This window comes from Tursiops truncatus, chromosome 4 (assembly GCF_011762595.2).
Source record: "Tursiops truncatus isolate mTurTru1 chromosome 4, mTurTru1.mat.Y, whole genome shotgun sequence".
NCBI lineage: Eukaryota > Metazoa > Chordata > Mammalia > Artiodactyla > Delphinidae > Tursiops > Tursiops truncatus.
The window spans coordinates 62488765-62502655 of record NC_047037.1 but is presented as its reverse complement, the minus strand read 5'-3'; the positions used below and the strand labels follow the sequence as shown (position 1 = coordinate 62502655).

General features: G+C 38.2%; 1 protein-coding gene and 1 long non-coding RNA gene across 6 annotated transcripts in view; both read left to right on the top strand.

The window, feature by feature from the left end:
• The window catches only part of IGF2BP2 (insulin like growth factor 2 mRNA binding protein 2), a 159938-nt gene that overhangs the window by 14701 nt on the left and 131346 nt on the right, over window positions 1-13891 (top strand). The gene's annotated exons all lie outside the window — the stretch shown is intronic.
• Window positions 2887-13891, top strand: part of LOC141278564 (uncharacterized) — a 48717-nt gene continuing 37712 nt past the window's right edge. Inside the window, exon 1 of the long non-coding RNA XR_012331418.1 lies at window positions 2887-2926. This is a non-coding gene — a long non-coding RNA (uncharacterized lncRNA). The remainder of the gene's footprint in view (window positions 2927-13891) is intronic.

Below are 13891 nucleotides of genomic sequence, written 5' to 3'. Positions count from 1 at the left end.
AAACTAAAATTAGGTCTCAGAGCAACCATCCTTTGTCTAGTTTTCTGGAATAATTATTTTCTCCATTAAAGAGTACCCTATAGTTTTATCTTTATGTAGAGATCTTATTTTGCTTCTGTTGTATTTAGCCATCTAAAATCCTTTGGTAAATATAGAATTTACATATGCTGAATATGTGACACTCTTATAAGTTTATGTAGTATTTCAGAATACATGTTCATGAGAAAAAAGTAAACCTCTATTTTCATATAATTGGAGGAACATGTTTCCATATCAGTCTAAATTCTTCTCCAGTTAAACACTAGGCCAACTATAGATAATGTCTTAAACCATTTCCTAAGAAAATACGATTCTCATATGTCCAGCAAACATTTTAAAAAATAAGAACTTGAGTTCTGCCTATAAATCAACATCTGATGTAAGGCAGGTAGTTTGAAAAGCATAGAGTGTACTTGGTAGGAAAATTTGGTGGTGAAAAAAATGTGCTTTTAAATACGTTTGAAAAATGTTTTGGTTACTGTTGCACTTTCTTGTATTTAAGTTGAGGAAATTGAAAGCCATATGGATTCTGCTTCTGGGCCCTGGGTAAATACTCATTAAGGCCAAACTAAATGAGAACTGCCAATTGCCTAAGGGACCTTTTTTAAAAAAAAGAAAAGAAAAGACAAGAAAAACAAAACACTTCTCTGACAGTTGGAATTAGCATTTTTTAAATGTATCTTTTTGTTCTATAATTTACATACATAATGAAATAGCCCATTAGTGATCACCATAATGGTGAGGTAAAGCCCTTGTCTTGGAGAACTGTTAAGTTAGCAAGTCATCTATGGTAAGGCATAATAGAGTGGACAACTTGGTGATAGGTAAGTAGATTGAATTGTGAGGTGAGAGTGATGCCATGGTAAAAAAACAATCTTGGGGAGAGAGTAGCTTTTAAGAAGGAAATCACATTTTGGGTATGTTGAGTTTGATGTCATGAGAGATATCCAAGTGGAGCTCTTCTGAAAGCGGCTACTTGATATAAGACTGAAAGTTAAGTTAGAAGTAATTATTAGAATTAAAGTATAGTTTTAATAGAATTTTTTTTTCTCAAAGGCAATTTTGTAGAAGCTCTTGATCTTAGAATTTTAGAATAGCATATACACCATGATTTACTGGGGCTTTGAACAGAACTCATCAAGGGGTGGAAAGAACATGGATTTTGGAATCAAAATCACTGAATTTAGACCCCAACCATGTTGCTTACTAGTGTTTCATCTTAGAGCCTAAATTTCACCTGTCAAATTGGATTCTAATACTAAATAATTAATGTTACTGTGTCGTTTATATAGCAATGTATTAACATGCATGACACATAGAAAAAACTTATAAATATTGATTCTCTCTCCATTTATTCACCTTCAGCTTGTACTAGAAGTAAATGCCTCACTCGAGGAAAAAAAAAGTTAGCAAGTCATTTATGGTAAGGCATAATAAAGTAGCATACAGGATCAGGGAATTCAGGATTTTATATGTCTCCCCTCATTTGTGATGGATCTAAATGGTCATAGGTTCCACAAAAATAGCTAACTCTATTTTGGGGGCTGGTTTTTTGAATTTTAAAAATTTGAAGTTCCATGCGATCTGGGTCTTATTTTTTATTTCCACTGTTGCATCTTCAATGCCTGGAAATAGCTGCTCATTAAATATTTTTGAATGAATTAATTAAAATTTAAATCATAAAAGATATCATTAATAATTTACTTTTCTTTCTTTCCCTCTTTTTCTCTTTTTTTCCTTCTTTATTTTCAAACAGGGCAGGGGGGATAGCAGTTCAAAGATTTTGCTCTTTTGTGAGTGGTTTTTTCAAATTTTTGACTTAATCTTTTGGCTTACATAGAATGAAACCTTCACGGACATTTTAGGTATGAAGTGTCTTTAAAACATGAGGTGAGCTGCAAAAGAGCAGTTGCACAGGGCTGCAAAACGAGTCTTAGAAAGCAAAGATTTAGATTTGTTGGAACCAGAATAGGATTTACAAATCAGTCTTCTTAAAAAAAAAAAATAAAGATAGGTTCATCTTAGTACTATTAAATTCAGTATGATTACATGAAAATACAATTTTCCCTGTAGATATTTTTTTCTGTATAACCCAAATTGCATTAAACATCTGCTGAGAATCACAGAAGAAAAACCTGTTGGAAAAAAATGAAAGCAGCTGTCCTTCTGTTGCAAGATAATAGGTGGATACAAGAATCAAACTTAAGGTGTGTTTTTATATAGTAAATCAAACATGATCAGTTTAAGCAGATAGCCTCGAAAGTTATTATGGAAAAAACCGACAAGTACAAAAATGACAGTATTTACCAGTGGTTAAGATAATTCATAAGCAAGGAAGAGACTGATCTTAAATTAAGTGTTAATTGCAAAGCAAGATGCTGTCAAGTGCTGTGTATTAGTAATCTGTTACTGCATACGAATTACCCCAAAATTTAGCAATTTAAAACAACCAACACTTATTATGGCACACATTTTCTGAGGGTCAGGAACATGTAGCAGTTTAGCTGGGTTGTTCTAGCTCAGCGTCTTTCATGAAATTGCAGTCAAGTTGCCACCCGGGTCTGAAGTCATCCAAAGACTCCACTGGGCTGGAAGATCTGCTGCGAGGCTCACTCCTGGGGTTGTTGGCAGGCCTCCGTCTTTCTCTGCCTGTGGGCTGGAGGTCTCTGTTCCCCACAGTGTGGGCTTCTCCGTGGGTCTGTGCACAGCATGACAGCAGGCTTCCCTGAGTGAGTAATCCAAGAAAGAGTGACACCACACAGCCTTTTATGGCCTAGTCACTGAGTTGCACGTTGTCACTTCTGCCTTATTTTGTTTGTTAGATACAAGACTCTAGTTCTGTCCACACTCGAAGGGAAGGGACTACTCAAAAGGTGAATACCAAGAGGTAGGGATCATTGGGGACCATCTAGGGCTGAGTTAAGTCAATCAGGAAAAGTCAGCAAGTCAAAGAGAGATTTGGTTGATTTGGCACTTATACTGAAAAGAATAATCCCCTTGTATTAATATTTATAATTAGCTCCTTTTGGAGTGAAACTGGAATTCCTTATAAAACAACAGTAACAACAGTTACAGTTTACTGAATCCTTTTATAATTCTTATTTAATTTTCACAGAACCTTGTAAGTTGAGGAAGGCAGATACTACTATCCTCATTTCATAGATTAGAGAACTGAGGCCCAGATTGTTCAAAGTACTTAGACAGGGTCATATATTCAGTATTTAACCTGAGTTGTTTTTCTTTTCTTTTCTTTTTGGCCTCTTTCTGTTCCTTCCCCTGAAGAATGATTTCAGTTACTTCCATTTTATAAAACACAATTTAATTTTCCCCGTTCAGCCTTATCTAAAAGAGCTGATTTAAAAAAAAATGCCTAATTGAGAAGTTTAAAACACTGTTCTTGCTGTATCGATAAAGATGTCACTTTTCTGCCAGCAGCAAGAATCCTTTTTGCTATTTTTGTAACTGGGTGAGGTCTGATTTCTCCAAAATTGTGCCACACTGTGGTTAGCCGTGGTCTACGAGAGGAAAATATATTTACCCTTCTTTAAAATCATTGGTTTTCCAAGAAATATGCTATTTACTATACCAAATCTGAGTAAATCTTTCTCAGGCAAAAAGCAGTGGTCACTTTGATATCAGACAAGCCAGTTCTCTTCCCCACTAAAAATACAAAACATCAGGCCCTCAGATCTTTGGTACCTACCTTTGTTATACATTTATTTCTTGAAGATATTTGCTAGTGTTTTTGCATTGTTGTTAAAGCTAGATATATCCCTGTCAGTGTTGAATGATTCATTCTGTGTGAGGATTGTGCAAAACTCATGTAGACCTATCAACTTTGCCTATAGAATGTGCTAAATTACTTTGACTTCAGTAAAATATACTATTTTAATAGTGATGTCTTTAAATTTTTATTGAATCCCAGTGCTTACTTTATTTCCATATGCTTACTTTACTTGCATATACTTCCCATTACCCAATCAATCTTTTCTCTTTAAGGTCCTGATAACATGATAGTTAATGTGAAATGAAACTTTAAGGATTTACTATATACAGGGAAAAATATTCAATATCTTATAATAACCTATAATGGAAAATAATCTGAAAAAATATATAACTGAATCACTTCGCTGTACACTGAAACCAATACAATATTTTAAATCAACTATACTTGAATAAAAAAAATTTAATTCTATTTTTAAAAAGCAAAAAAACTTACATTTAAATAACAGTGTCAAATCTCAAAATACCCAAAACTTTTTTTTTCCCCAAAACTTTAAAAAAAATAAATTCGGAATAAAAAAAGTAATGTTGGTTGTTTCCTTTTGAACTTGTATAGACTGAGGCTCATAGAATGTTAGAGTCCTTTAGGAGTGTCTGCTCTTTAGAAAAGATAGGTGCTTTCTGTATTGTTTAAAAAAACCAATAGTGGTAAATATAATATTAAATTTTCTTCACAGGTTATATATTCTAGTCCATCGAAGTTTATCTTTATCCTTTGCTTACCTTGCTCCCTCTTCTATGCTCTGAGTGAATTGTTGACCTCTTCATAGTTAAGAATCTTGATGCATTTTTCTTTATAAAACAATCAAATGATTATAGTATTAAAATTTTTTTTTTCTTTAGAGAGTTTAGGGAGAACATCCCAACTATCCTCAGTGGAGAGACTGAGTTTAAGATTTATTTCAGATTTTTATCACTTTCAAGTGTTAGGAGGTTAAAGGTGAGCATGAACAAGGAATTCTGTGAGCTCAGAGGACCAACTGTGATATGTAACTCTACACTGTTTCTTATTATTGTTGGTTTTCCTAATATTTTGACCGCCTGTGGATATGCACCCAAAGAAATGTATTTTTTCTCATTCTTCCTCAGTGACTTTTCTTCTTGTTGTAATCCCAGCATGGGGGAGAGGGGACAGGGAAAATCAGAAGCCATCAGCAGGCTGAACACCCTCAGGTGACTTACTCAGGTCTCAGATAATCTCAGCTTTTCCTCCTTAACTTGCCCCACCCGTTGATTTGTTTTTCAAGTCAAGAAAAGCACCATCTGCAGAAGACGAGAACATTTCCTGTTTGGTGATCTGACAGAGCCCCTTTCCCAGGCCACCTCACGGAGCCACACAGGTGTCCCTGTCTACAGAACGGCTCACCACAGGAGCTATCCACAGAGTCCAGTTAGGACGCCACTCCTCTGAGTGGCGCTGGGTGTGTAGAGAGGCTCTTGAGTATAGCTCTACGGCCTTTGGAAACATACATGTTTCCTGGATTTTCAGAAATGCTCATGGACCAGTGCAAGTGGTATTTGAACCTCAGACATTCATGGTTGTGTCTAACAGCCTGGAGCCACACAATGCAGAGTGAGTGTGGTTGGGTGTTTTTCATCACCAAATGCATCAGATCCTCTTGTCTGAAAACACAAGCAGTATCAGTTTTTCTGAATTTGGTTGATGCTGTTCAATTCTTGACCTGAGGTTATGGTTAGAATTAAATACATTGAGGCCTCATTGATTCAGACTAGTTGAGGTAAGGGAAAGATGAGTGATAATTTGTAGGATGTCTGAATAGGCAGATTTTTAAAAATTATATTACTTTCAATTAAAGATTGTAACCTGAGTAAACTAACAAAAAGTTGCTAGAGAACAGTCCTGCTAGACTTTCTTATTGAATAGAGAAAATGATTTACATATTCATGATATCAGTTATATATAAGTACTTCTGAAATGTGTTTAAACAGCTTATTCTCTTGAGTAGTTTAAATTTACCTCTTATGATTTTGTTTATATTGATTTCTTTGTTGAGTAAGCACTCCTTCCCTCTTTTTTAAAGAAAAGGTAAATTCCAGTTCTGTCCTATTACAATTAAAATTAATGGTAGTTCACTATTCAGTGAGCTGTAGTCTTGATTCATTTTAGGTTTTCAATGCCCTTGAGATGCAGATAGTTAATATATGGTTACCATCCTATTCTGGAAGAATTTAGGATGAAGCCTTCATAACTTACGCGTAACAGAAAGTGGTTAAAAATCCATCCATTCAAAAGAAAGAGTTCAGTTTAAATCATGGCAAGCCAGTATTACTTAACTGATAGAAAATGAAGGCAATGTTGATCAGAATAATCATAGCTTAATAAAATGGAAGTACCTCTTTTTTTTCAGTACTTTTATTTGGGAAATATTCACCAACAAGAATTTAATAACCAATAGTACTTAACTTGGAGCTATTTTAACGTTTGATCATTTGCCATTTGACTCTGTACTACCCCTTAAAGGTAGAATATAAATACATTTTAGTTAAAAACATATATATATATATATATATATATATATATAACTTCTCATATTGAGCCTAGCAAACTGCATTTGTCAGAAATAGAATGATAACCTCCAATATCTGGCTGTTAAGGAGAAGAGGCTGCCTGGGAGCTGTGTTCCAGTGGGAGAGACAGAGCCTAGGTCTGCTAACCCGTACTACGTTGGCACTCCAAAGGGTACTTTCAGCATTTAACTTCTACATTTATTTCAGTTCTTGTAACAACAAAACGGTGTTTGTGGGTGTTTTTATCTTGAGAAAAGCTTTTATTTCTGGAGATTTTCTGCATCGGGGTCTTTAGTGACCTACACGTCATTGATAGTGCTTGTGTAGTTGGTGGGTGTATAGGAGGGATTCTGTGCCTAGTTGGTGATGTTGCATTAGGGTTTTGAAATTAACTGCCTGTCAGCTCTCAATTACTTCAGCTGAATCAACTGCTGAACATCAAATAATGTCTGAATAATTTTAAAAATGTTTCTGAGACTCACTAGGAATTCAACAAGTTTTTTCATCTTGGAAGAGCTTCACTTGAACTAAATAAACTATGTGTTTAGCCAGAGTGCAGGGCATAGAACATAGGATACAGAAGAAGCCAGCCCTCAGTCCCTGCATTAATGAGCTAGGCTCTGAGGAGTCTTCTCCTCTTATTCTTTCCAAACCTACAGAAACAACCATGCTAATACCAGCTTAATGTGCTACCATATTTTTGGTTAGTCAGGAACACTTCTTAAATGCCTGTGGTGTGTTAAGTCTGGAATGAGGGTGCTAATTAGAGGGCAAAAGACTGGTGGTCTGAACCTGACCTCCCCTCTGACCTGTATGCACCCCTGGGGGGGCATTAGGTTTACTTTCCAGATTACATTTTTTCATCACTTACTCCCAGGTATTCAGCAACGCCTATGTGTGAGGTGCTGGGCTAATTGTAAAAAAGTACAACGGTAGATAAACCACAGAACTTGCCTTCAGATTGGAAGTAAAAGTAGCCTGCAGTTCCTGATCACTCCTATAATGCCTGGGGACAAAGTCCAGATGCTTCCTCGTGGGGCAGGGAGTTCACTGCCCAGGTAATGTAAAATGTGTTGTGGGCAGTGGAAAACTGGCAGCTGGGTGGTCTCCTTGAAGATCCAGCTAAAAGGACCCCACCTGGGTAAAGCTCCCCCAAGTCCTTCTGTAACGCTCCCTGTCAGGGTCTCACTGTCACCTCAGCTGTTACTGTGTGACTGTGTAGCTGTGTGCACAGCAGTCCTGTGTGATAGTCTGTTCACTGCTCTAGGAAGGAAGGAATGATTTACTCATGGTGTGTGCCCAATCACCACATGGGAGGTGCTTACTCATGGTTGAATGGAATTGGGTCTGATTTTATCCTGGTTTAACTTCACTAACTGAAATTCTTAGGGAACAGTGCATTCTGATAACCTCAGTTACCTGTTTTGTTTTTTTTGGGGGGGGGGGGGCGCTTTGGCCGTGCCACGTGGCATGTAGGATCTTAGTTCCCCGACCAGGGATCAGACCTGCGCCCCCTGCATTGGCAGTGCAGAGTGTTAACCACTGGACCGCCAGGGAAGTCCCAGTTACCTGTTTTATTTGATGGTTAAGCAGAAAATCTTTTTCTTTAGCTTGCACTGTTGAAAATCTTTTAAAGTTTTAGACCATTTCTTACTAAGGAGTGGTCTGATATCTTTATAATAAAATTAATTTAGAATAACTATTAATATTGTTCAACTAGAGAAAGTATAGGGCAGTGATTCTTAGTGTGGCCCTTGGACCATCGTGTGGGGACTTGTTAGAAATGCAGATTTTCCATCCCACCCCAGACCTAGTGAATCAGAAATTCCCAGGTGGGGCCCAACAATCTGTGTTTTAATAAGGCCGTTAGGTGATTCTGGTGCCCTTTCAAGTTTGAGAGCCACTGGTATAGGGTAACTGTTCTGAACCCTGGATATACATAACGTTTTAAAAAATTCAGTACCCTGAGCCCACCCCCATAAATTCTTCCTTCCTTCCTTCCTTCCTTCCTTCCTTCCTTCCTTCCTTCCTTCCTCCCTCCCTCCCTCCCTCCCTCCCTCCCACATCTTTATTGGAGTGTAATTGCTTTACAATGGTGTGTTAGTTTCTGCTTTATAACAAAGTGAATCAGCTATACATATATCCCCATATCTCCTCCCTCTTGTGTCTCCCTCCCTCCCACCCTCCCTATCCCACCCCCCTAGGTGGTCACAAAGCACCAAGCTGATCTCCCTGTGCTATGTGGCTGCTTCCCACTAGCTATCTGTTTTACATTTGGTAGTGTATATATGTCCATACCACTCTCTCACTTCATCCCAGCTTACCCTTCCCCCTCCCTGTATCCTCAAGTCCATTCTGTACGTCTGCGTCTTTATGCCTGTCCTGCCCCTAGGTTCTTCAGAGCAATTTTTTTTTAAGATTCCATATATATGTGTTAGCATACGGTATTTGTTTTTCTCTTTCTGACTTACTTCACTCTGTATGACAGACTGTAGGTCCATCCACCTCACTACAAATAACTCAATTTCATTTCTTTTTATGGCTGAGTAATATTCCATTGTATATATGTGCCACATCTTCTTTATCCATTCATCTGTCGATGGACACTTACGTTGCTTCCATGTCCTGCCTGTTGTAAATAGAGCTGCAGTGAACATTGTGGTATATGACTCTTTTTGAAATATGGTTTTCTCAGGGTATATGCCCAGTAGTGGGATTGCTGGCTCGTATGATAGTTCTATTTTTAGTTTTTTAAGGAACCTCCATACTATTCTCCATAGTGGCTGTACCAATTTACATTCCCACCAACAGTGCAAGAGCACCCCCAGAAATTCTGATTCAGTTGGTCTGCTGTGAGGGCTAGCATTGTTATTTTTTAAGTGCCCCCATGTGATACTGATGTGTAGCCAGAATTGAGAACCATTGCTGTAGGGGGTAGAACAGAAATTTGGAATTTACTCCGTATTAGCCTCTGCAGCTTGCTTAAAAACTAAAACCAAAGTAATGCTTCTTTCTCCTAAAAGTTGGACAAAGGAAAACTTACAGTTATATTTTGCTTAATCAGGGTTTTATTGAGTAGGCAGCCCTCACTTTTCATGGCATGGCATTAATAAAAACTCTCTCATAAAAGCAGGTGTTCTAAAGCCAGTGGTGTTTTCCCATAGGAACAATGTCATATCTGGGTGTTAACTTCCTGATCAAAGCCCTGGCATAAATAAATCATAGATGGGACCAATAATGTGTCATAAAATCAATGATACAATAATTATAAACCTCTGTGGTCATTTAAAATAATAAAATTATGCTCCAAGTCCAGTAAAATCAGCATAAGTGTAGTACACAAGCTAGCATCACCCCCAGAGGTCTTGGTGCTATAGAAAAATGCATGTGGTCATAAGAAACAGTTTCCTGGATCTGTTATGTAATAAATATTAACGCTATTTGTATGCACACTTAGAGTTTGGAGAGGAAAGATTTAGATAACCTGCCTCTAAAAATGTCCAAGGAAGCCTTGATGGACGCCTTTTCCCTCAGCAGCCTTACCTGGAGTCAGCAGTGTGTGCTGCTGGTGGAGGTGGTGAGAATGTGGGTGTTTCTATCCCTGAAAAGTATTTTTTCATGAAGGGACTGATCCAGGATTTCTCCTCTTGACCTTAGTTCCCTCAGAGTTGTGCCTATTAGCAGAAATACAGGAAGAGAGTAAGTGATGTGATCAGTACACTTCACATTTGACTTAAAAGCTGCAGATTAATTGTTAAATCATTAGGGCCTGCTTTTTAAGAGAGGCACTTCAGATGTTCTCTTTGGGTTGGCCGGTTGGCACAGGCTTGTGAGAATCTGGGCAAACGGTTGGTGGAAAAAAGTACTAAATTTGGTGCCAGAAGACCCAGTCCAACCTGGCTGGCTCCTTACTGCCCCTGTGGCTCTCAACAGGATACTTCTCTGAGCTTCCATCTCCTTTCCTGCAGTGTGAGCATGAACACACCTAACTCACAGGATTGGAAGGACTGAATAGATTAATATAGATAATTGTACCCAGCATAAGAAGCTTTCCATGAGTTATTTTAAGTAGCTGAAATATTGATTGGTGAAACAGACATGAGGAGTCCTATCTGTATTTTGTCTTCTTGCCCCTGGAGCAGAAAGCCTGCTTCATGGTGAATACCCAAGCAGATAGTTCTGGGAACCTGGGGGAAGTGATGGGGAAGTATGTTTCTCACCCTGCAAATCCTTCCTGGGGAAAGAAAGTAATGTTCGCAGTCTGGGTCGTTAGGAAAGGCCCAAGAATGGATGGGGTTTGAAGTGTGTTGTTGGTGTCCTACCTGTAGCCAGGTGTGCATTTTGACTCAGAATGCATTGTCAGTTAGGGATCTTCGTAACAATAGGTTGCTCAGTAACTGAAGTGTTGTTTGGACCAAACTATTGTAGCACACTTTTCTTGGCAGGTATGCCCTGTTGATACTGAACTCCGTGTGCGTTGATAGTTTTATATCAACTACTATAAAATAACCACAGGTTCACAGTGACTCAAATTAAGCCACAGTGACGCAGGTTACACAGGTACTATATTCTAGGAATTCTAAGGCAATTATCAAATAAATGTACTACTAGAGAAAATCATTGCCTATTATATTACATTAGTCATGATTTTTTTTACTAGCTCAGGATTCTTCTTCTTACTGCCCCTGGAACTCTTGTCTCAAGAATACACTAAGTTCTTTAACTAGAAACAGTTCTTTGAGCTCTAATATGCTTAGGAATTCAAAGTGAACTGAAGGAAAATAGAAAATGATTAAGGAACATAGTAATCCTCTAAGTAAGTTTTTCCATGGATTCATAGAACCCACAGAATCCATAGACCTTAGGGATTAACCTAGACTACTCTCTCCTCCCTGTGGAAATTCACGCTCAGAGAGGTCAAAAATGTTACATTGGACAGTCATTCTCCTCACTATCATTACTGTGCTTTTTCTTCTACCTCACATAACTTCTAAAAGTTTTCTCATAAAATTTGTTTTTTAAGTAAAGCTAAGTTCAGGAACAAAACATTCAGTAATTTTTCATTTTCTTAAATCCACCAACCAAGATGATTTAATCTCTTCTTGGTCTCCTTTGAGACACATTTCAAAATAGCACTGATGTACGGTATGATCCAGCATTTCACTACGGGGTATATACCTCAAATAATTGAAATCAGGGACTCGAACAGATATTTGTACACTGACACTCATAGCAGCATTATTCACAAATGTCAAAAGCTGGAAGCAACTCAGGTGTCCATTGACAGATGAATAGATAAAAAGTACATCTGTATGCACAGTGTATATCTATACAATGGAATATTATTCAGCCTTACAAAGGAAGGAAATTCTGACACATATTGCGAAGTGGAGGAACCTGGAAGACATACAAAGTGAAATAAGCCAGTCACAAAAGGACAAATATTCTATGATTTCACTTATATGAGGCACCTAGACTAGTCAGATTCATAGAGACAGAAAGTAGAATGGTAGTTGCCAAAGCCTGAGGAATTATTGTTTAATAGGTATAGAGTTTCAGTTTGGGAAAACGAAAAGTTCTGGAGATGGATGGTGGTGATGGTACACAGTCACAACAGTGTGACTGTACTTTATATTACTGAACTGTATACTTAAGAATGGTTAAAATGGTAAATTTTATGTTATGTATATTTTATCACAATAAAAAAAGTGTTGGGTAAAAAAGGAGGTGACTTCCAAATAAAGTCAAGCCTTTGAAAAGCTTTTTTTAAAAAAACAAACAAACAAAAAAAACACTGATAGGAAATGAACTCTGGCTGTTCACTGATACCTGAATGAGATGAGTCTGGTGGAAGGAATGCTGACCTGGGCTCTGTCTAATTCTCTGTCTGTCGTTATCCAGCTCTGTGACCTACCCATCTGGCCATTAGTTTTCTCATCAGTAAAGTGAGGCTGTAGGCTGGTCCATCTCCAGCCTTCCTGCCTGCTCTGGAATTCTGTGAGTGGTCAGGTCCTTAGCAAAGAAATACTTGTTTAGGAACAACTTCCTGTGAAGATAAGGAACCTGGCACACCTGTGATATGAGGGCAGACCAGTTCTCTAGAACTTGTTTTGGCCAACGCTTGTCTCAGGCATGTTTGAAAATACAATAAGCATTTTATCAGTCCATCTTGCCTCCCTGCTCTCTAGGCAGGACCAGAACTCCACAGAGTTGTCAGATTCCAGAGCTATATCTTGGGGTCCTGTACCTGCTTTGACACCAGCCCAGAGTTTGGGGCTGTTTCTCTCAGTGCTTTTGAGTGAGCCCTTGTGGCATCAGAAATCTATTTCTTTATCACTGCCTCAAAGATGGGGGCTGTTCCTCCCAATTTGTCTTTATTTTCAGTAATCCATGGGAAAGGTTCTCTCTAGCCTGAGTGTTCATCAACATATGAATGGATGAACAAAATGTGGTATATCCATACAATGAAATATTATTTCGCCTTAAGAAGGAAGGAGATTCTGAAACATGCTACAACATGGATGAACCTTAAAGACGTTATATGAGTGAAGTAAGCCAGTCACAAAAGGACAAATACTATATGATTCCACTTATGTGAGGCACCTAGAGTAAGCAGTCAGATTGATAGATATACAAAGTAGAGTGGTAGTTGCTAGAGGCTGAGTTGTTTCTTTTAGGCTTTGGAGCATATAGTTTGGTACCAAGTTAATCCTTCTCCTTAGGTTTCCCATAGACTGGAGCTTTGCTTTTACTAAGCACACAGAGATTGATTGACAGGCTGAAACTTACCTTTAACACAGTCTGAGTGCCATGTGTGCACAGCTTGTGGGTGTGTTAGGTGAGAGGAGGTATAGACAGCCTAGCATAAAAAATAGAAGCCATTGACTGGGCTAGTTGCTTATGTGGATTATTGTCCATCTCTTCACAGAGCTGTGGGGCAAGTGGTGGCAACTTCATTCCTCAGAAGAGGAGACTGGGCTTCGGGAAGATTGCCACTCTCCCAAGGCCACCAGCAAGAAACTTTAGATCTGAACTTACATCTGTCTGACTGCAAAGCCTGTAGTCTTTCTGCTGTACCACGTTTCTTAATATAGGAGGGCATATAACCGTGCTATTCAATAATTTAGAACTGAAAGATTATCTCCAATTCAAGAAGGCAGTAGTAGAATCCCTAGCTGGCCCCTTTGTAATTTTCCTTGCTATAATGCTGAGATCTGAACAAGTTTGTGACTGTTGAGCCACGTTTGTGATAACCATAACAGAGTAGAACAATTCCTTAGTGGCTTTATGTGTTAGGACGTAGAGTATTCTCGCTTGGGTAGAGGAGGAAGAGTGGTGGGCTGCTTATGAGAGGGTCTCAGGTGGTTCAGAAACTATTGTGAGAGTCTAATGCTAGCCTAGTTCTTCATAGGCTGATTTATGGTTTTTCAGGAATGCTTACGGTGTGACCAGATACTCTTCACATTTTGTTTGCACCTGTGTGTTTTTAAATAATTGTGGCTCTTAATCTATTTTTAACTTCTACTCTAATTTATTATGG